We start from the raw sequence: 23,841 nt of genomic DNA on the forward strand, positions 1-23,841 counted from the left end.
ATAAAAATGTGTGGATATTTGGGAAGAATAAGCATTCAGAAATTCCACTGATCTCAGTTCAAATAACTAAAACATAAAAAGTGACAAAGGATGCAACAGGACAAGACAGTCAAAGAAACACAGCTGCAGTGTAATCCCCCTATCTGCCTGCACGGGATATGATAGGTTAAGATAAGATAAAGAAAATTGCTATTTAAAGATAGGAGAGGAAGGCAAGTCTCTGCCATATCCTTCCATCATTATCCTCATCAGCACTGATCAAGCCATGCCCTTTACTACTCCTAAACTCAGGCTGGGATAGAGCAAAGCAAACCTTTAGGGAACTCATTTGAACAAGCAACAATTGCATCAGATCATGTAAGAAATTTCCAGGGTAGCCAGTAAGAGCTGACACACTCTGAGGAGGCCCACAGCCACAGCCAGACCACCTACTGCAGCGCCCAGGACAGACCTACATGTGCAGTCCATCGCTGAAGATGGGAGAGCTGGACCAAGCCATCCTGTCTGTGTGGCCAGGTTTTCTGTCCCAACACTGGTGGCAGCCACGCAGCTCATGCCAAGGGCTCACTAGCAGAAGAACATTTCTCCATGTGGCATCAAGGCTGGCGCTTACTAATCCACCAGCTCAGCCTCCTTGAAATTGCATTATGTTTGTTGGCAGAGATGGGCTCTGATCAAATGTTGGTGCCCACCTGAGGCAGACTCATGGCAGACCCACCAAGAGCAATGCCACAGGGACTGCAGGCACCAAGGGACACATCCTGTGCAGGGTGCTTGGTGAGGTGGTTGGGCTTCCTCCCTGTGGGTCAAGGTGGCCCACTTGGAGCCCACCTGGAAGTACATACACTCAGCAGTAAGCCCCCAGACCCAAAATGTAGATTATTGCTGCTCTTTTTTTTAGGAGAGGAGCTGGAGTTAGATAGAGATTAGGTGGTGCTTTAAATTGTTTGCTGGGAACTGAAATCTCTCTAATAAGCACCATCTGTGCAGTGTTTAACACCAGAGCTCCTATTTCAGAAAGCCTTTTGCTTTAAAACCTCTTGCTTTATGAAGAAAGCAGAAGGAACATCATTTAATGCATGTGTTAACCCTAGAGGCTGCTGCTTTCGGTGAGTTACAGCCCTGTGAAACTAAACCAGCTCAGAAGTAGTGATTTATTTGCCTTCTGTATCTAGTATTGTATGAGCTGGGTTTTCTTTTGTTGGTTGTTTTTTCCTTCTCATTTGTTCCTTATGATTACAGATATGGGTTGCAGTAAACTTCACAGGTCTCCATCCCTCTCAGGTGGGAGCTATGATGATAGAGGAGATGGCTGTTTTTCCCTCACAGACATTTCATGTAGCTGTATTTGTACTGGCACTCTTAACAAGTCAAAGTGCAGTTAACAGGAGTCACAGCTGGCTGTATCAGTTTCTGTCTAGTCGTTGAATCATCAAAAGCACCGGAGTTGTTTGTGAATTTAGTGATGGTGGATAAAAAATACAGCAACGTGTGACCTCTTCCACTGCTCATGGAGACAGAGCCACGCCAGGCCCAACCGTGCTGGGCTCGACGGAAACATAACAGTGAGGCAGCTCTTGCACAGCAGGGTGGTGAGGTCCTCCCAGCCTGTCCCCCGTGGACAGCCCCACCGTTTGGGGATTGTAGAAATAAAACTATCGGAGATTTTTAGACAGAAAGCTTGTGAAGTCTGCATGGGCTCTGGGGCCTGCGCTTGGTGCTTCGTGCCCAGCAAGCATGCTGGTGCTGCAATGACCGTTGCTGTTGAAAGCAGTGGAAGGAAGGCTAACAGTGCCCTCTCTTGGAAGAGAAAGAAACCGTACACAAATATATAGCTTTAGTATCTGTCTCCAAGCAAACAGAGCAGAAAGAAAATAAAAAAAATGAAAAATAGCTTGCATGGGCAATTTATTTTCCAGTCCATTCAGAGTACAGGTTCACGCTACATTTAATCCAGGCTAAGTAGGGGCTGCTGCTGTAAAGGGTTGCTGCACTGATCCGATGGAAAATAAATCCTTCTCTCTGATGGCTTAGTTTCAGTGGATATGCAATGCAATTACATGCACAAGAGATCTGACATCTGACATGGCAATGTGTGTCCCAAGGACATGACTGTACTCCTTGGTGACAAGTGTACGTCCTTCTGCCCCCAAAAGCTCTTGTGCATGTTCCTGTGAAGTACTCCATTTCTGTAGCACTCCGTTATTTTTCGTGTCATGCAAGAGAAGCTATATTGTGCAGATAATGCTGTGAAGAGTTAAAATAATGCAGGTAGACAGGCTATGTCAGGACAAAGGAAATTAGGTTCATTTTTGGCTTGTGATTTTTAAACTACTGGTGGGAAGTAGTCTTTCTTCAGGCTTTCTTCTTCATTTGAGGAGATTCCAGCATACATTTGGCATATTGCAAAGTAAATAAACATATATTTGGTGAAAAGTCATGGTCTTATGTAATCCTTCCAAAGTAAAAACTTCCATATATTTTCAAAAATTATTATGTTATCCCCTGTCTTGCAATACAATTTTTTTCTATTACATGTTTTATTGGTTCAGAACACAATGGAGATTTGCCTAAAAATCTGGATAATCTGTGTTTTGTTGTAAATAAGCATGTTGAAATTGAGTTATAAGCAGGTAAGGCTCTGAATTTTTCTCAGGTCAAGTGTTAAGTGAACAATCTTAATTCCCATCACACATCAGCTGTGTAGGTGAGCAAAAGTAATAAAATGCTTTTATTCCAAAAATGGGGTTCTTAGGGAGCTTTTGTATTTGCAGAGGGCAGCACACAGATCTGTGAGGTACATCTCCGTAAGTGATAAGTAAGAGACCATGGATCTGTGTTCCTCCCAAAAGGTGGACTGCTTTCTCCCAGTTTTCATATCTCTGATGTATGGCAAAACCATGCTTGTTATATTTCGACAATCATTTGAAGAGCAAGCAAGTGGGCTGATACCCCTGCTGAGGAAGTCTGTGTGTGCCAAGGGAACGTTATCCCACCAGGTAGCAGGCAGCATCAAGATATACCTTCCTAGTTACCTGGTGGTGAGGCAATGGGCTTTTGAAATCAATACAAAAAGGCAGGCAGCAAGCAATTCCTGGGAGAAACTGTGATCTATATGTGATTAAACAACAGTTATTAGAGGTATCACTGAGGCCAAATTCATCTTTGTATGCACCCTTGTTAGAGTGCTAATTACAGTGGCTTCTCTGATGCTTTCCTTCAGTAAAAGCTGGTTCAGACCAATTGGGCACCTCTCCCAAAGGGACAACGAACAGTCCCTGGGAAGCGTAAATCATTATGTAGCAAGAGATGGGCCCGTTGAGATGCTGGCAATGGGGATAGCCTGGAGGATTTTCAGCAAGCTGGTTACAAAGGGAAGCGAGTGTCAAGAGACAGGAGAGTAGAAGTGGCACATTCAGACAACCCAAAGTAATCCTGCAGAGACCTCCATGGTGACACTGGCTGCTTCACAGTAGGCAACAAAAATTTAGGTTCACAACAACCCTAGAAGGTAGGAAAATGTATAGTACAACAGGAAAATGAGATAAAGAAATGCAAACCAGGCTGGTGTGGGTTCGTCTAATAGGGAGGGAGAAAATAGGTTTTCGTGTAGCTGCATAAGAGTTGTCAGGATGGAAGAAGAGCATCCTTCTTAAGGAGGGAGAGAGAACTTGGAGGAAGGATGAGAGAAGACAAGTCAGAAGCTCTTTAACAGACTTGGTGGGGAGGGAGAAACTGGTGTTTTAAAGAAAAGTGGGGTGTTTTTTTTTTCTTTCAAATTTTCTATCAGAATTTGGTCACTGTTTGAGTACTCTTCAGATTTTTTTATTTATTTTTTGGACTTGTTTCTTCATCAGAGGAGAATGGAAATCTATCAGACTTTGTTTGGAAAACAAACCCCTTTACTGAGTGTGACTTTTGCAAAGAGATGCTGAATATGTGGTCTTCGGGTCTAACTTAGAATCATAGAATATCCCAAGTTAGAAGGGACCCATAAGGATTATTAAGTCCAACTCCTGGCACCACACAGGTCTACCCAACTTCTTGCAAAGAGATTTGTTCAGCAGGTAGAAAAGGGCATTAGGCACATATATAGTCTCTTGAAGGATGCAATTAACTATTTTGCAAGCCTATAAGCTGCTTACATAGAGAAGATATTACCTCAAAGAGTGTTTAAAGCATTCATATATGACACTTCATCCTGAATGCTGGGTTACTGAGTATTGAAGTTATCATTCAAAATGTTTACCCAGAAAATTTTCTTGGATGGAAAGACTGCTATTAATTATTAACATGTATTCCAAACTACTCTAATGACCACAACATGAATTTATGCTTTCTCACACAAAGAAGCACCAAAATATTACCCAGCTGCTACCAGGAAATCAGTAACTAGGTTTATTGCAAACTGCATCATCCCAGGAGGATACATGTCCTCCTTTTCACACATTCCTTTAACACTACGTTTTAGCCACTGGAAGAAGAATGACATTTTGCCAAACTGACCTTTGATCTGATGACACAGACAGAATTTTAACAATACTGATGGAAACTATAGGGCAAGCCTGGCTCCAGCCATACTTGAAACGCTTTTGGTGATTTACTCTCATTCACCAAGCAGAAAAATTATTCCCTATTGCTGTGGCTGCTTCAGCTCTCCAGGTAGTATAAAGCAATGGGATCCAATTGGAGCCCTGCTGACTTAAATCCACTGAGCCAATGGTGCTTTACATCAGTTTATGACCTTATGGCTTATCCTCTATTAAGTTAACTACAATATTTACCTTGAGACGTATAATAGGGACACTCTTTTTTTATTGAAAACATAAATATATAGACAGTGACTACTTTCCCACAGATGGTGAGAAATCAGTGTTCAATAAACTTGCAGTGATAATGTATAATATAATTTCAATAAAAAGATAGAATTATACCATTTCACTTCAACATCATATTACTATACAATTAGTGTTTTAATACAGGTTGGGCTAAAAAGGCTGCTCAGCTGTGAATTCGGTCTTCACTGGGGAAATGTGTTGTTTTTCATTGAGAGGAAGTATATATCTTTAGAAATTTTTATTCTGTGCATTGTTCCATCTCAACACAAAGGTTCTTAGCAACACTGATGCTTTTCTTAATGATCTTTTTCTGTCATAGCTGCTTTTTATAGGGAAGACTCATTTCAGCATATGCAGAACCAGGGCTGGCAAATGAAGCAACAACCAGCCACGGAACTGGCAGTGACTAAGATGAAGTCTAATAATTTCTATTTGCATCTTCTCAAGGAAAACTCTAGTCTTAGCTATAAACATATTCAAATGTGTAAATGCCCCCAAACATATTTGTACCTATACAACCTGTTTCACAAAACTACTTCTATTAGGTATAAAGTTTTCCAACACAACAATGTGGCCTCACATAGTGAAAGTTTAATAAATTATGCTTATCTAGATTGCTGGCAGAATAGTATTAGCTACTTTATTAAATATAAAAATATAATCCATTTTGTGTGATGAAGACTGCTGTTTGCCTTGTTACATGCTTCAGGTCCTGTGCAAGCTTACATGGTTGATATAGAAGGGCCTGGTGAGTGTAATGAAGGGAAAGGCTAGTATCTTGATTAAAACAGCAGAAAGTTCTGAGAATTAGACTTGATTCCTGCTGTTATTGCTGAGCCCTTGTGTTCAAATGAACAGAAGACACTGTAATGCATGTTGTTTAGTACTTGGTTCTTTACCCTAAATATAGTTATTTTGTATGGAGTTATATGGAAGGAAGGTTTTTGTCTAACTTGCCAATGGCAAAACTGTTGTCACATCTTTTCTATCTCACAACAGACAGTATTATGCTAAGCAGAACAGAATCACAGAATGGTTGAGGTTGGATGGAACCTCTGGAGGACATCTGTTCCAGCCCCCCACTCAAGAAGGGCCACCTAGAGCAGGTTGTCTAGAAGGAACATCAGTGTGGGTTGAAATTTTCAACAAGAGTTATTCACACAGATCTTGTTCAACAAGCTTCACTTCCTAGGTTGCAAGGTCATGTTTTGTGAATTCAAGGGGAAACTCTGATGGGCGTTAATGTTACAAACAGGGTGGTGTTGCAGTTTGGTCCACAGTGGTGGTTGCTGGTGGTGTGTAACTTTGCACTTGAGCCTGGCTTCCTCTTGCATCACCTGGCACCCTTGGTAGTGTAAACCCATGAGAGAGACATTAGCATAACAAAAGGCAGACGGTACACTCACAAAGTGGAGCTGGTAAAATTGCCTCTGAAAATCTGACAATAAACTGGACTCATAGCAAACCACTTCAGTGCAGCATGCAAAACAAAGATATAAGAAAACCTACCTTCATAACCGCCAGCATGTTTAGCATAAAGGAAAAAAAAAAAAAAAAAGAGAGAGAAAGAAAAAAGGGGGGAAAAAAAGCTTTTCATCTTCAAAGTCTTTTACAAATATTCACTAATTAACCTGCTATGTCTCAGTATTACAGCTATCGTGGGAAGGGCCTCAGGGAAAACGGTAGTAAAGTTTCTAAATATTCCTTTAAGATGTCAATTGAAGCACAGATATTTTTTTTTTACTAACCACTGAATGCAAAGCATTTCTAAAAATACTTCAAATAGCATTAACAATGCTATTGGAATGTATTTCTGTGTACACAACCTGTGTAAGAAAATATGCATCATTTATGTCCCACTTAAGTCTTTAAAGCATGACTAATGGCACATCTGCCTGCTCTGCTGGAGTGAATTTCTCTATGTGGGTCTGCAAAGCCATGCATATATCCTTAGCTTTTTAAAGTAGTGCCACAGAAGCTCAGAGAAACTGTTCCTGGTGTAATATAAGTATGCAACATTTGCACAAGCAAGGCTGGAATGAGTATAAATTGGCAGTTTAGACCATTATCCTTGTTTTCATAGGCAAGCCTTTATGCACAAGTAGGTTCTTCTGTCCCACTGCAGTTACTATTCTCAGGTTTTTTTTTTGTTTTCCTGGGTATCTATCCATTTGCTCCTCAAAGGTTTTAAGTATGGGGAGGCAAGTTTGTGGCTCATCTAGAAGCCTAAGCTAGTCTGTCCCCAAAAGTCTTACTGCAGTGGGTTTTGCTGCCAAGCTGGTGATAAGAGCGTTAATCGCTTGTGCATATTATGAAAGCTGAGTTCTACTCACTAGCTGATAATTAAAATCCACAAGTTAAAACTATAGTAAAATCTATATTTGTTTATATATTTCCTCTTAGACTTATGGACATCAAAAACACTGTATAGCATAATGTGACTCCTTTTGTGGAAGTTCAGAGGAATAGACTTTTAAGTAGGCAGGTCTCTTCTAAAATGGGATTTTAAATAACCAGATCACTTAGAACCCAATTCTTCAAAGTACGCACACATACACAAATTCAGACAGTTTCCTAGCAGTGGTTACCATCTGACTCTCACTGTTTTCAAAATGTCATTTTTACTCATTTATGGAAACTTTTCCTTAACACTTCATAAACCTTCTTAAGCTGTTTTAGAAAAGTGGTTATAGAGTTCAGATTTCCATCACTGGCTACAATGGGGTTTGAGAATCTACCTAAAAACAAATACTGAATAATCTGTTCATAGGAGTGTTTTCTTCCTTCTCTGAACTAAATTCTAGGTGACTTTTTACTTTCTCTTAGATTCTGTTGTCTGATGCAGTTGTGACTACCTTAGTATCATACAGCTTTGCTGGGGACAATATTATTTAGTTCACTTCAAATGCAATTTTTAAAGGCTCTGCCATGGTAGAATCTATAGATGTCTTCAGTTTTGGGGCTTCTGTGGAGACTACCATTAAAGACTGACAAAATTATTGCTAGCAGGCATCACTGACAATTAAATGAGAGCAGCAGGATTTGCTTTTTTATTAATTTATTTGCAATTTTTACCAGTTTCAGTTGTTTTAGTCAAGGGAAATTGTGCAGAATTAAAACTAGATCCATAACATTGGAGGTGAGTAATTGGAAACATTAGAAAAAAAATCTTCAGTCATGGTTTGCTAACAGCACTGGAAACAAAGCAGAGTTGTCCAAATGGGGTATGACCTTTTCAGTTTTGTCATGTGGAAATGGTTGCAAGACACACTAAAACACCAAAAGGACTTTTATCAATGGGATTTTTCTCTTTAACTTTCTTGCAGAAAAAAGTGTACATCTGTTGATAGAGATGAAAGCCTTTATGCATGCCTGCACAGAGGAACCTCAAAGTTCATTATATGCACTTTCTGAAAAGTATGCACTGACACTTTTGTCTCAGCTTCACACAAGGCAACCTTCACATCTTTTATTTGAGTTACATAACCACCGTTTGTTTGAATTGTACAAAGGCTTTCCTCAGTTTTAAGGGAAACTTCCAGGATAAGAAAATTCAAAGAGAGCTCAAGTTCACATTGCACTGGCTGAAGGGCACCTCCTTACCTCTTGTAAACCCACATAATCCCTTCCTTCTTGAAAGCTCTGTGGGACTACAGAAACTCCCAGACTACCAGCACATATTCCTGTGAGAAGTTCTTTTCCACACTGGGACCTTTTCCCCTGACTTACAGGCTTAGCCTGGAATTTGACAGTGCTAATTTATACCAGTTGGGCATCTGGGGATATTTAAGTCAAAATTCCTGCCCTTGATGTACTCCATTTAAAACTTTCAGGCCTTGAATAAATCCACATAGGTTTTGATCTGGTGTTTCAAAACTGCAAAGCTATTGTGTCAGAAAGTTTGGTATTGTACCAAAGATTATGTTGATTCCTACACTGTGACAAGGAGCAAAGTACATCAAAGCTCAGAGCCCCATCCCCACTTTTTCCTCCAAGTGATCAAACATTTTGTTATCAGACAAATGCTATCACAAGCATTACATGTTTCCTGTTGTGTAGGTGTATCATCAGGATACACACACAGCTACACCCACCGTTGTATCACAAAGACAGCCCACTTAAAAAGCAAACAATTTCAGGAAAAAAAAATAGACTGGTGCTAATTCTAAAAAATAAAGGTTCAATAGTAGATGAGATTAGATAAGCTTCTTAAGAGCTTACTTCTATAATCTCTTGAGGTCAGTCTATCCAGGCATTTACCAATACCTAGAAACCACACATTTTCTTTTTATTTTTTTAAACCCTCCATCTGTTTATATTCAACAACAGAGATAGAAAAGACTATAAATATTCATAGAGAGATCTGGAAAACCCACAGAATTAGTAGGGGACTAGGAATTTCTGAACTATTGGTGCTTGACTGCTTTGAATTGGGGTTTGCTGAAAGCTGTCTTCTGACAGTTGATTGACATAGGTCAAGTGTGTAGATGGATTCATTTTAATTGTTGGATGAAAATGGTGGCATCATCAAAATGCTGGATCGAATCATCATGTAGGCAGATCTGATCTTCTATTCTAGGAAATAGTCGTGGAATCTGGTAAAGTCCTGGAAGACTTCCTTGACCTACCTTCCTTCCTTCCTTTTTGGGTTTTTCTTTTTTTTTTCCCCTTCACATTCTCAGTCTACTTGCTGTTTAGTCCATAATCACCATCTACACTTTATGGGACTGTTTACCCTCTTCCAACCTTTCCTTCACTCTGCAAGCCACCTGCTGGCTCTTCAGCTTCATGACCCTTCCATGCCCTATATTCTTAGGAAGGCAAGATCTGACACAGCTATGAGGAGTGTGCGCCCTGCTGAGCAGCAAGATCTCACAACCAAAGCCTGTACCTGTCTCTATCCTGTCAGCCACCAAATTTATTATGCTGATACTATATTGTCCCCTCAGGGCTGTTTTTTTTTGTTTGTTTGTTTGTTTTGTTGTTGTTTTTGTTTGTTTGTTTGTTTGTTTGTTTTTCTGCATGGAAAGCTGATAGCTTACCTGACTTAATGAAGCACTCTGCAGCCTGATGACTGTGATTTATTCTGCTTCCCATGTGGTTTAATTCTACATTGGTTATCCTTGATTTGTAGAAGAAGAACAGTAATTGGAATGGGAGTCACAGTGGCTGCTTTAAATCAGATTATGCAAGAATTCCCTAGTGTCTTCAGTAGGCCACAGTTTTTCTCTTTTTAGGGTGTACTTTTTCTGTACTTTTTTTTTTTTTCCTGGTGTCTGCCAAAAATGCTTATTTTTGTTGAAAGTTCCAGCAAAAATAGCTCAGCTGTTTGGAAGAGGAATGTTGTATCAGAGGTGACAGAAAGGAATTTTGTAAGTAAAAATAATCTTGCACTTTTAACAGTCCTGAAAAACAAAGCCACTGAACTGGGCTTTTCTCAGCAGCTCTACTTTTAGAAATGGCAAGAGAAACTGATTTTTGTGCCCACAGATTCTTCTGTGTCGGTAAGCTGCACGCATCAGAAACCATTCACTGCACCCAACTGGATGCAACATTCCCTGGGCTGTGAAATCAGATGGATACTGTCAGGGCACTGGGGACTGTTGGGAAACCTTCATCCCTTGCAAGATAAAGAGAGACTTCCAGCATGTCATCAAAGTAGGTGCTGATTCAGAGATGTCCCCTGTGAACACTGCTGTGCAAAATGTAAAATAGGTCCTTCATCACACATTGCTGCTTAGGATACTCCCAATAACTCTCTTGATATTCTAGTTCTCCCATGGTATCCAAACACCAACCATCACCTTCATTAAGGTAAAGACTTAGTATTCATGGTAAGAAAATGGATGTGGCTGAAAAGTTCGAATGCTACAGCAAATACTGGTGCAAGGATATGAGTATGTGAAATTTAAGAAAAATGAGGATTACTGGATAGGTATATTTGGGGAGAAAAAAAAAAAAAAGAATTGCTCTATGTTAAGACATCTGTCCAGCAGATTGTATGTTGTTTTGTATAAAAGTAACACCATACAACTGAATGGCAGTAATCTCAGGAAAAAAAGGGCATTTTACTTCCTTGTGACAAAGTGTTTCTCAAGGACCCCTGGGAAATTGCATGACTTCTGACTAATGCTATTATGGACTGTGTCTAAGTGATACAATTGAGCTTTGGCAAGATTTGCAACCAAACTCAGGTCTTTACGTACTCAGATCTTCACTCATCTTTACGTTAGAAAATGCTCAGAACAAAAGCACGCTGAACTACAAAACATGCTGTGATCAGATAGTGTGAACACGATACTGCCATTCAGTATGGTGACAGTAAAAACGTTAGGTATTAGAAAACATGCACTTGAGTACTGGATGTAAATAAATAAATAAATAAAGTCTGGCAAGTGGAATATATCTGACAATTCTGTTAATCTATAAATCTTAAGTTTTTCTCCTCCTGTACTTACATGAACTCTTGGCTTGAAAGAAGATGTAGTGAATATGCATATTCCCTAGTACCCTATATAACTAGTGAGTCAATTCAGTTTGGCGTTGAACATAAAATCTATTCCCAGATGATGTGCCTATGATTCTTTTGCATCCTGAAGCACTTGGCAAGAATCCTGACAAACAAGGTTAAATTCAAGAGAGACTCAAAATACCTGAGGCAGCTGGTTTCTAAGGCTTGATCAACTGAAAAAGAGGGAAGCATTCCATTTTTCAGGCAGAGAAAAAAGAACAAAGACAGGTCATTTAAGCAGTGCAAACTCAACACAGATACCAAGAGTAAAAAAAAAAAAAAAACAACATTGACAAGCCAGGAGGCAGCGGGCATAAAATACCACATCACTGATGTTGCCAGTAGAACCGAAATAGCACAGGAGTGAATCTCCACTGAACACAAAGAAAAATTTGGGAATGGTATTAACTGTAGCCTGCTTTAGCAGCCAGTGAACTCTGCTTAGGAAGCACTGAGAGCTGTTTGGTATTGTTAAGAAATAATGTTTCTTCTAAACATGATATATTTAATAAAGGAAGGATTACAATTAATTTTAATCTTTTCACTAAAAATTCAGATTGTTTGAGGAATGTCCATTTTCCCTATTTTACTTGATACTGCACATTCTGAAAGTGTCACAAGTACAAAACATCTATGGTCTTTTTATCTGTATGTTTAATGAAAGACCAGGCCACAGCAAAACAAGCTGCATTTCGTGTTAAACTAATGCCATTGAGCTTTGACCCTGGATGAGATGGTAGCATCCATGTGGCTCTCTGTTGGGACTGCTGTCTGGCTGAAGTGTGGAATTAATTAATGCCATTAAGATGTGTAAAATGTACATCCTAACTATCATAAAGTTAATGCATCTTTTATTTAGAAGAGGAATAATATATATGCATTTCAATAAAAGATATTTCTTTTGTTATACTGAAGCACTAAAAAAGAATAAAAATGGGTAAAGACAGAGGAGATCAATTTATAACAGAGAGAAAAGCAAGCCAGGATGTCTTTCTAACATACACCTTAATTAAAGTTAAATTCTCAGCTAGATGCAGAAATTGCTGTGCGATGCTCTTTGGTTTGCGTTGCTTAGAAAGACTGATGCACAAAGGTCCTCTTCAGCCATAGAAATCCAAATCTCAGAGATGAATTGAGAAAACATAGAGAATAAAGTAGTAAAGAAAAATATATTACTACATCAAAATACACTAAAACTTCTGAGTCTTCCCAATTTTTTCTCACAATACTTTTACTGTCAGTGAAATCAGTAAAGCAGCTATAAGGCATTACTTTGATATTCATCTGGTCTTATACGTGCATATATTCAGAATAATCTATGCTGACTTCAAGATAAAAATACCTGTTGTTCAAATCTTACTTGCATGAGCTCTCTGAGTGTTATACAGCTACAAAAGCACAAACCAGACTCTGACTTGCTTTGCTTTTCATCATGAGAATTGTTTAATTAAATCCCATCCGAAAAGACTCTACAAGTTAAAGGCAAGATTTATCACTGGTGATGACTATTAAGCAAGAAAAACACAAATCACACTCAGTTCGTAGATACCAGAATAAGTTTTTCTGGGTTTGCAATTTGACAGCATCCTTTTCATTACAAATTGAGCAAAAGATGCTCACTTTATTTTTAGATAAATAGGGACATTTAAACTGTTTAAGAGAGTACTTAGGGTAACATCTGTTCAGTGCAATAGCTCCTGATATGGGGAGGATAAGAGATCATGTTCTCTCAACAATACAATACTGGGTATTGACTAAAATCTCTACCTTCTCTGAGAAAATGTGAGCTTAACTAGTTACAGCATAGGCTGCCACACTGTCAAGAAGTGGAATAACAAACATTCTTGATACAGAAAATAGACATTGCATCATTGCATGTTAACTCTTCTCTGCTGGGGTGCTTGAAGTCACAGATTATGAAGCCTTTTACTTAATTTTCTCTTACTTATTAACAGGGAAAGGCTTATCTGTAATACACTAAGTTGAATACCATGCAGAAATCCTTCACTTCCTAGAGTTAAAAAATGCCCTGCATACATTAGGCCTTATCTATTTTATTGTTGATGGTCAGTGATATCTTCTGAGGCATAAGTAGCAAAAGAGCTAACCTAGTCTTCAACTACTTAAGACACCATGTCTTCTTTCTTGACAGGGGCAAAGTTTTGCTGTTATTTCCTCTAAGCAACACCACCCAACCTTGCCCCCTTGTTAAACTCCTAATAGGTACGAGATAAAAGATTGCTTCAAAGCCTCAGGCATTAGAAAGCAAAGTTGCTGACCTTGCGGCTTATTTCAAAAGTCAAGTGGACACATATAAGACTTATAAGTCACCATGTCTCCTGGTCCAGCACTATTTCATCCCCAGCCAGACAAAAAAAAACAGGTTTCCGGAATGACTGTAAACCAGAGAGTAGACATACTACAAATCAGTTCATACTACAAATCATTTCAGGCATTCTTCAGGCCTCAGTGAAATGCAGAAAAATCCCTATTTTTTTTGTTCTTTCTCAATAACAGGAATACACTTAAGAACAAAGAATTTAAGTATTTTATCTGCTAATGTCTGTTATCTCCCTCACCCAATCCTACTTGTCCACTACGTTGCAGTTCCTCTGAGGTTCAGGTGAATGAGTGTGTACACCCATACATGTGCTCCAACGGGTAAGAACAGCATTTGCAGTCATTGGTGTTTGAGGATAATGATTCCAGTTTAATAGCCAGGAGATTAACGTGGTATAAAAGCCAGAATTCATTCAAACTTAATTCTCTTTGCATCTGAAGCTTTCTCAGGAGACACACTTTCCTCAGTACAGTTTCTTCTTTCCCTCCTACTCTGTGCCTTTTCTAAATGGCATATCACAGTCTTACACAGTATATGCTGGGGTTTCTGCTAAAGAGTGGTAACCATGTAAGGTCTTTTCCTATCAGACATCAAGATTGAGAATGCAACAGGGACAATATGTTGGTTATTAATTGGAAACGGGAAACCTTTTGCCCCATGGGACAGCTCCATTTGCCCCCTGACCCCAACCCCCTTCTTGTGTTGGGGGTCTCCACCTGCCTTCCCCACACAAAAGGAGGCATGGAGCCCAGGCTCAGCCCCATGACTCTTGTTTGATGAGGACATCATAAGGCTCCTGTCCCTACAGGAGAGCTGCCACATCTGGGCCAGGACAATCCCAAGCACAAATACAGAGAAGATTTAAGAGAGAAGATTTAGATTAGATGTTAGGAAGAAATTCACTATGAGGCATTGGAACAGGCTGCCCAGAGAAGCTGTAGATGCCCCATCCGTGGAAGTGTTCAAGGCCAGGTTGGATGGGTTTTTGGGCAACCTGGTCTAGTGGGTGGCATCCCTGCCCGTGGCAGGGGGGTTGGAACTAGATGAGCTTTAAGGTCCCTCCCAACCCAAACCATTCTGTGATTCTATGATTAATATTTATCCTTTACAGTCCCAGCTTCCCAAGAAGACTAAGATCCTAGCTCTCCAGTGGCCACTGCACTAGACCACATCATTGAATAATGCAAATGAGTAAATTATAACTTTGGAAGCCTTTACTGTCTCTGCCCTGGCTAACATTATACAGAGTGGATATGGGAATTAAACATTTCTCTGCTATTGCTTCTGGTTCTTGAGATCTTCATGACTCCTACAGCCTGCCCTCCTTCCCTTTCAGTTTTTTGTATGGTTGGTCTTTCACCGTAAAATTTTGGTCTTATCCTCCATTTTGTCTTCCACAATATCAAACACTATTCTTTCAGGGTCTGCTTATTCAGGCTGATTTCTACCAGCCAGGCTACCAGCTCTGCCTGTGGAAATTATTGGGATTTCATTATATACACCATAGTTAATTCTTCACAGACCTCCTACAGTTCCTTAATTATATCTTCTCCTCCACATATCATTATTCTTTAACTGGCCCCAAATTTAAATCAGTTAAATTTAATCACATTCCTTTCTTACTTGTGATTGTCTAACATCCATATAAAACAAAAGAGGCCTTATAATACCCTTGTATATTTGAAACTTGGAACTGAAAATTATCTGCAAAGATAATAACAGTCAACCCTGCTGTGTTCCTGGTCTTAATTTAATAGAATAATGGTAATGAAAGCATGCTACAGACCTCCTGGGATCACATTGACCTTCCTCCTATGTGAAAGATAGGGCTATTAGACTTAGGACATGTCTAATAATTTGTCTAGCTTGATCTTAAAACCCTGCCATAAACAGCCCTCCTCTATCTAGCATATTTAGGCACTGCACCACAGATACTTCCTAATAGTAAGTCCCAAAATATGTACAACACAAATTCATTGAGTTTGTCATAATCTGTTTGCAAATCTCTTTGAGAGTAAATTACCACCTTTCTCTTTAACAGGTCTTTGCATATGGGATTATTAGTACATCTTACCTTTAGTTTTCTTTTTCCTAAACCAAGCATAACCATTTATTTCAATCTTTACTCACAAGTCATGTCTTTGGATATTGGCTTCTGGTCGTATTCTCTTTGCCTCCTACGTTTTTGATCACCTTCCTCTGTACACCTTGCAGTTTGGCAACACTTCAGAAAATGTGGTGTCCCAAAATGTGTTCAGAGCCAGTGTCAGCTTCCCAGGGCCAAGCAGGGAAGAATAATTACCTTGCATATGTTACCTACAACACTTCTGTCAGCACTGCACAGCAAGAGCTTTGTTTATTTTTGTAACGGTATCATATTATGACAATTTCATTCATGCACCATTAGAGCCATCACATCTATTTATCCCCTCTTTTATAACTGATTCTGTAATTTCCCTTTCCCAAGGGAATTCGACTTTGAATTTGACTTTATTAGATTTCCCTTGTTGGTTTTGGGTCTTTTGTGCTAATTATTAATATAGCTCTGACTTCTGATCCTGTATCACAAGGAGCTTGTAATCCCTCCTAGCTTGCTGGAAACTTGTGTGTTTCATTATTTGAATTCTTAATTAAAATACCGAGTAGAAATATGATTTCTGCAAACCCCTGCTTTTAATTCCTTCCCAGTTTAACATCCAACCATGCAAGTGTGTGTGCTCACTGTATCGTGACTCTGGGTAGGCACACATTTCTCTTGTTTCCTTAAGAGAATGCAAGGCAGCACCATGCCAAAAGCCTTATTAGAGTCAAGACTTATCTGCTGCTGCTCTCTTATCCATGAGAACAATTATCCTGTCAAAGAAGGAAATGAGGTTAGTTTGACATGATTTATTCTTGACAAATCTACTCTAGCTGTTTTTATTACCTTATTATTCTCTAGGTACTTATAAATTGGTTCTTTAATAATTTAGTCTTGTATATCTTTTGGGCTAACGGAGATAGACTGACTGCTTGTTAGCTCCCTGAACCTTCTTTTTCTTCTTTTTAAGGATGGCTTCTGTGGTTTTGTTTCTTTCCTAGAGAACTTTCTCCTTTACTATTACCAACAAGTGCCAACTGTTCAGATATTTCTTAAATTTCTTAGATATTCCAGGGTAAATTCCACTGTAACTAATATACGTAACACATTAAATATTTTCTAACCTTTTCTTTCCCTACTCAGACTCATGCATCCATGCTCTTGTAAACAACCTAGTTGCTTTCGGCATTTGTTAATGATTTACCTCTATGTCATGCCTGAAGAAAAGATGTCATTGAATATCTTATCCTCATCGTGGTTTATTATTTCCAATCCTCCCCTATTAAGGAATAGGCTTGAACTTTTTTTTTTTTTTTTTCTCTTGTAAGTGCTCATAGAATCTTTTCACATTAATTTTTATCACCCTCAGTAAGTCATTTTGTCATTTAATCATCCTGGACTCAACCACAAACCCTTGGTCTACCTTTCTTCTAGTCAGCTTTATCCTGATTTGTAAATAATTCCAGTTTTAATATCTGAGACTTTAAAGAGCTTCTGTTGCAGCTATTCCTGCTTCTTACACTGATTCCTTTCTCCTTCATAGCACAATAATTGGATATTTTGCCTTAAATACAGCTCCTTTCAGTAATTGCCATCTCTCCTGCACTCCTTTATCCTTAAACTACTTTCCCAAGAGAATCTACTTACAAATTCCCCAAGTTTATCAAAGTCAGCTTAACTGAAGCCCATTATCTTCATTTTGCTTCTCTCATGCTGTCCTTTTCTTAAAATAGTAAACAATGATCAATAGTTTTGCAACCATTTCCTCCCCCTTAGTCCTTGGAATCAAATAAGACATATGAAAAAGCCTGCAAAGCATGCCCTGTTTAAGCATGGATACAACAATATTGTACTACTCGATGGTTAGCATTACACCAGAAATATGCAGAAGTGATCTGCTTAATTCTGAAGTGATGTTGCAACCAAATTGCAAAACACATGTGCAAAAAAGTGTTAATATGGTTTGTTAGATAAGGAAATCTAAACCAGTCAATGCAACTGTGCCAGCAGAAATTAGATTTTCTAAGGTGATAGCAATTACTACTCACATTATTCAAGCTTATGAAGTTCTGTACTGTATTACTTCTGCTTGGCATCTACATCATCCCTTCCTAGCTGCAGAAATATCTACATTGGTGGTATTCAACCTTATCGAGAATTGCACCCAGCCCAACAGCGATGGAGAGACTATACAATAACCAAGTCATTCCTTTATTCCGTGAGCCAAAATGCAGTTCAAAACAAGAATATTTGAGGGAAAAAGGAGAGCACACTCCCATATCTTCCTAATCTCTACAATCTAAATAAGGCAGTATTAATAGCCTCTTTTAGATCACACCCAGGAGGGCACCACTTTCATATTTCAGCTGTCTTCTCATTCACTGTTAGACCTGGAAGTCCAGTGCTGGATGACAGAAATATTTGTACAGTTAAATACCAGGAGAGAGGTACAGAAATATAAACACATCAGGAAACCACTTGAATGGGGAATTCACTTCAGACTGAAATAGCCCTTCAAGTCACAAAATGGAAAACTGCCTAGAAGTTTCCTTTCCTAACTTTACTCTCTCTTATCTGTCAGCCCAGGGATTTGGCCTGTCAGTCCCCTGGCAGAATTTTAAGCAGGTTTAGGTGCCTGCTCTCCATCCCCACATAAACAACAAATGTGCAGAACTGTTAATGTCAATTAGACTTCAAAAGCTTGCTGAAGGAAATCTCACTCAGGACCTCAGTGATTATTACAACCATCTCACTTGCCAATTCACCTTCCTCACCAGAAAGTTTATGAAGGGCAAAAAAAAAGTCTAAAAGTCCTTTTAATCACAAGTTAATAAAACCTATCTACAGTTAAGTAGAAGCTCTTTCACACCTCCTAGGCACAGGACTGTGAGAATCTTGGTTCACAATAACCACATTATAGCATTTTTTCAAGATGTTCATCAAAGTCTTTGTAAAAAGCCTCACTGAAAGTCTGCTCCAAAACCTTCCCTCTCTGATAATTAAGTCATGGGCAACATATAACCATTTTGTTCAGTTGCAAATATTGTCCTTAATCATTCTGTCTCCTCCCTTGTATAGGTGCAAATCTATATTTATACCTCTCTGGTATTCATGGAGAGGAACTACACACCATTTCAGCTTTTGTTCTGTTAAAAAAGCCAGAGTGGTCTAGGCTTTCTGCATAAAACAGACTCTCCATTCCCATTCTCTGCATTTGCTCCAATTTTAATGGATTTTTTTTTTCTTTTTAAGCATGCCTGACAATCTCTACTGCAGACAGAGTAATTATGACCTTGCATTGTGGTCAGTATACCCTTATCCTTACTGAAACTACCAACCACACATTTATGGCTACCAGCTCTACTACAAAATTCTGATCCTTCTCTGTGTCAATCGTCCTTCCATCATCAAAGTTAAATGTTTTTGTTTTTGTTTTTCCTTATTTTCTGTATAAACATTGCTAATACAAATGTCCATTAGGATCAGTCAAAAACCCACTCCATTATCAACCCCATTTACTGTTCTCTAGCCCATGCATCCTCAACAAGAACACATTCTTCCCCCCTTTTTGCCAGATCCTCGCTTACAGTACAATAATTGCATTAATCTGCTCCTGGGCTACATGGAAAATTACCTGTTATGCTACTGCAACTGTACAGTTGAGTGATAGCCACTGTACATGCCTCAGCTACAGAACCAGTTGTCTAATCAAAGAACAGTGGCAAGTTCCTCCTGTGTGAACTATGTATAACAAACCACATTGTATTTCTTCCATTTCCATTTATGTCTCTCTCCCCTTTTAATCTTCTCTTCAACATTTCTTCTGAATCTTTGCATCCCACTGAGGTCATACTAATAGTTGGTAATGGCGTGCCTCATTATTTTTCTTTTCATTAAACAGGTCCTATATGTGCCATTCACCAACCACACAGTGCTGCCTGATTTTATAACTGCACAAATAAACATCACTGAGGGAATTGTAGCTACATTTGCCAGCTCTTATGATCCCAGTCAAGCTGGGTATTAAATAATTTGTGTTGCTGCAACCCCTACTCAGCATGTGGTAATTTGTTCTCCTTCACTTGTTCCCATTACCCTGCTTTCACTGCCACATTCTATAACCTCCATGTTACTGAAAACAGCCAAAATACTCATTTTGCTTCTCACTAGACCTAGATTACCCTTAATCTCCTTAATACTCTTAGCCTTCTCCTTAAGCTATTAAAAACAAAACAAAACAAAACAAAACAAAACAAATAGGACTCTTTCTTTGCTCTTTGCTGCTTATCTAGCTAAAGGAAGATTACTGTTGTTACAGTTGATTACCTTTCCACAAATCTAGTCATCTTAATTTTGGGAACCCTGAATTTTTCCACATACTTCCTGACAAAACAGAGATGCAAATAAGAACTTGGGGACAGGTTGCAAGAAGAATTCAAAAGATGGGATCTGTCAAGCATATTTGGCAGAATGCATTTTTGGTTAGCATGGACCTGATGCATTTCAGTTGTTAATGAAAACAAAAACAAAACAAAACAACAAATAAACAAACAGGGAAAAAAAAAAAAAAAAGCTGCCTCTTTTCTCTCTCTGTCTCTTCCCAACCTCAAGATGCAGAAATCCCAGGAAGGGAGAGGCTAATGGCATAAAGAAGCAACTGTAACAGGGGGACGTGATTATTATTTTGTTGACACCCATCTATCTCCATATGTTTTAGCCCAGCTCTTCATGCTATGATTTTAGCTCAGGCTTGGACCTAAGGCACCAGATGAGGCAGTTCCTGCTTCTGTGACTAAGACTGGGGCACGTAGCATGCAGTAAGGGTTGTAAAGAGCACTGTCAGGTGCTCTTCACAGTATCAGGCAGCATCTAGTAAAATACACGAGTGGTACACATGAGAAGGGCAGAATCCTGCTGAGTGTTGAATGCTCCAACAATGTCTTTGTAAATTGGTTTCTCATCCAGGCTTCTGAAAATAATACGCTCATCAAAAAAAAAAGCTCTCCACAGCTTGCAGGAACAAGTCTATAACATATGGCAGAAAATGAGACTTCCTATACTTCTACAAAAGCTGTAGTCCCAAGGGCTCTCAGAGCAATTAGTGGAAATCAGCTGAGACACATGAGTACGTTTGGCTCTTCTTTCACCTTCATTCTGCTTTTACGATACAGGTCTCTAGTTAAATGCTTGACCTGGCAGATTTTTTTTTTACTGCTGGTGGCAAGACAGGTATCTTCAGGGCCCTTCTGGAAGAGAGCTGCACGTAAACAAAGGAAGCTGTAACACAGTTATCTGGACAAAACAATAATCATCAAATGAACAGCAGACAAGGGATTCAAAATATCTTTCTACAAAGGTGGGGGACAGTGGGAAGGAGTGAGGTGTTTTTCAGACACAGGGCCCATTTCATTCCTTGCACTATGACCCACATACCCACACTGTGTTGAGGTTGTTGTGCTGGCTACAATTTATTAGCAAGGCTGCAGAGAGGAATGAATTATGGTGTAAACTCTTCTCTACATCCCTGAGAGTAAGATGAACAGCACTGGCCTGAAACTGCAGCAAAGGAGTTAGACACAGGGAGTAATCAGCTCATGGGAATAACAGCAGAGATGAATGCCTGCAGTGCTCAACTCTTATTGGTGGTGATTTTTAACATCTGGACAAACAAATATGTCAGCATGGACCTCTTGCAGCCAGAAGGTGGATAAGAAGTTTGCTTGTCCTCCCTCTCAGCCTTGTTTTGATGGGTCTGAAGGCTGATGTCTGCCCACAGCAGCCAGTGGTGGTTGGAGAATTTCTTGTAGTTTCACTACTACTGTTATCCACGTTGTATTATCTTGACACATACTTATCTGAACTACAATTGTACTTTCAGTGTCAGGGTAGAGATAAAATCTTCCCCCATTTCCTTTAGTAGGAGCAGCATGGCACTTCACTGGACCTTGATGTTTTTCCTTTCTCTGTCTTGTCAACCACACATTCCTTTGCCTCCCCTTATTTGTCTTCTCCCTTCCTGTACTGTTGCAGTTCTTTCTCATCCTATAGAAGTTATAAAGCTACTTTGCTTGAAGGTGCTTGTGTTTTGCATGTTTGGTCTCCCAAAAAACTCCATTATTCCTCTCTGTCCTGGTGTGGTGAAAACCACTGAAGATAGAACCTAAAGCTGTGAAGCCCATTTTGAAGAACATAAACCTCTCTAATCTCCCTCTGCGTGAACAGGACTAAGATTATTCAGTGAATCACAGCACCAAGCCCATTAATTCTGGTGAATCTCTGGGCCTGATTCTTTCACCTATTCTTATAGGTAGTGACTAGGCCTGCTTTTTAAGCCACATTATGATCGTGTCATTCAATGAATACCAGAAGAAAAAAGAAAATAGATGTAACAGAGATAAAGTCAGATATTTTAGAATCCAACTTGAAACAGTTTCCTTAGACAACAGGAATCCTCTCATCCAGCACTTGTACTGTTGCTTTATGTATAGATACCGGCCAGGCACAGGTAGCCTAACAGAAAACATATTTCACCTCTGTTTGTTATGCTTCTTGCACTTGGGAGAGTTGCAGTTGCTTTTTTACTAACTGGACTGTTCTTTCCCTGGGTTTACAAACCTTATTAGGCTTAGAATTAGCTCCTCTGAAAAATTAATGCTCTGCCAAAGATTATAAAGGATAAGTTTAAATAGTAGTGAGTGTCAATTTTCATCATAGACAGTTAGTAAAGACATATGAGAACATTCACAGGCATCTTTGCATAATTTCATTATTAGTTCTATTCCTCAGGATGTGAAAAAACAAGAACCACTAAGATTAAGGGGATAAGGAACTGAAATGTTTGATTGTGACAAAATCCATTCTTTAAAAACAGGCTGAAGAGCAACAATTGCTGCTCAGGCTTACCATTGATTAGTGTGCTCTCACCAAAACAGAAGTGCAACAGACTTGATGACAGTGCTTTTTCTGCTACAAGACCAAAGATAAGAACAGAAAATAATAATAATAAAAAACTATATAAGATGGATTTATTATTAAAATATTTATTTGGTAGTTAAGTAGCACAGTGCCTTAACAGATTCACAGAAATCTTTGAGATCTTAAATAGCAAAAATATGCTGCAAGAGAGATCAGTTACTTAGAGCAGCCACAGAAATTTGCTGCTACCAGAAAGCAGAATGATATAGCATATCACACAAAACCATTTGTTCTCGTGAACTGTCATACTCCACCTGAATCTGAAATACAGGGCTGAATTTGGTCCAAAGTCTGAGAGTCTTTTGCAAGCAGAATGCAAAGCCTGATCCTGCAGATTTTATTTCATAACATTGTGTTCATTACAAAAAGCAGTCCACCATAGTTTATTAGGCCTACCAGTTTCAAATAATTTAATTGCAGAATATGGTACTAGACAGCCGTGGAGAATAAAACAAAGGAGAAATAAATAAATAAATAAATAAATAAATAAAGATATACAGCTAAGGGATAGTAATGGTGAAGAGGCAAATAGGAAGTCCTTGTATGCTATTATAGGCCTGTTGTAGTGCCAGAGGAGAAAAAGGGTTTCTGTAGAACACAATGGCTGCAGCATGGACAAAGTGCAGTCTGAAGAGTAGAGAGGAAGCTAAGGTCAGTATGAAAGACTACAGTTTTCATGACAAATAAATGTATGATCCATGATTTGCAGCAGGTGTAAACTGCCCCATCTCCACTGACACGCTGGCAAGATGAGAAGAGGCCCTGCCTTGTTTTCCACAGTTACCTAATGAAGAAAGCAGCACCCAGCCTGGCCCTCTATTATTCATGTAGCACTTTAGCAGTGTTTGTTCATTCTTGAAGATCTTACTTCTCTCAGATAATTTCAGCTGAATCTCATCGATCTATATTTAGAAATAAAATGAGATTAATGCCAGCTGGTACATTGGTTTCCCAGAATTTACAAGGTAGTTTACAATGGGTGCTGAAGTCACAATGCTCATCACCCTATCTCCACCAAACAAAATACAGACAGGGCTGTTGCTTGCACGTATCTGGAGGCATTGCACACAAGAATAAATGATAGCTGTTAGAGTGT

The sequence above is a fragment of the Aythya ferina genome (genome assembly GCF_964211825.1).
Source record: "Aythya ferina genome assembly, chromosome: 2".
In the NCBI taxonomy this organism is placed as follows: Eukaryota; Metazoa; Chordata; class Aves; order Anseriformes; family Anatidae; genus Aythya; species Aythya ferina.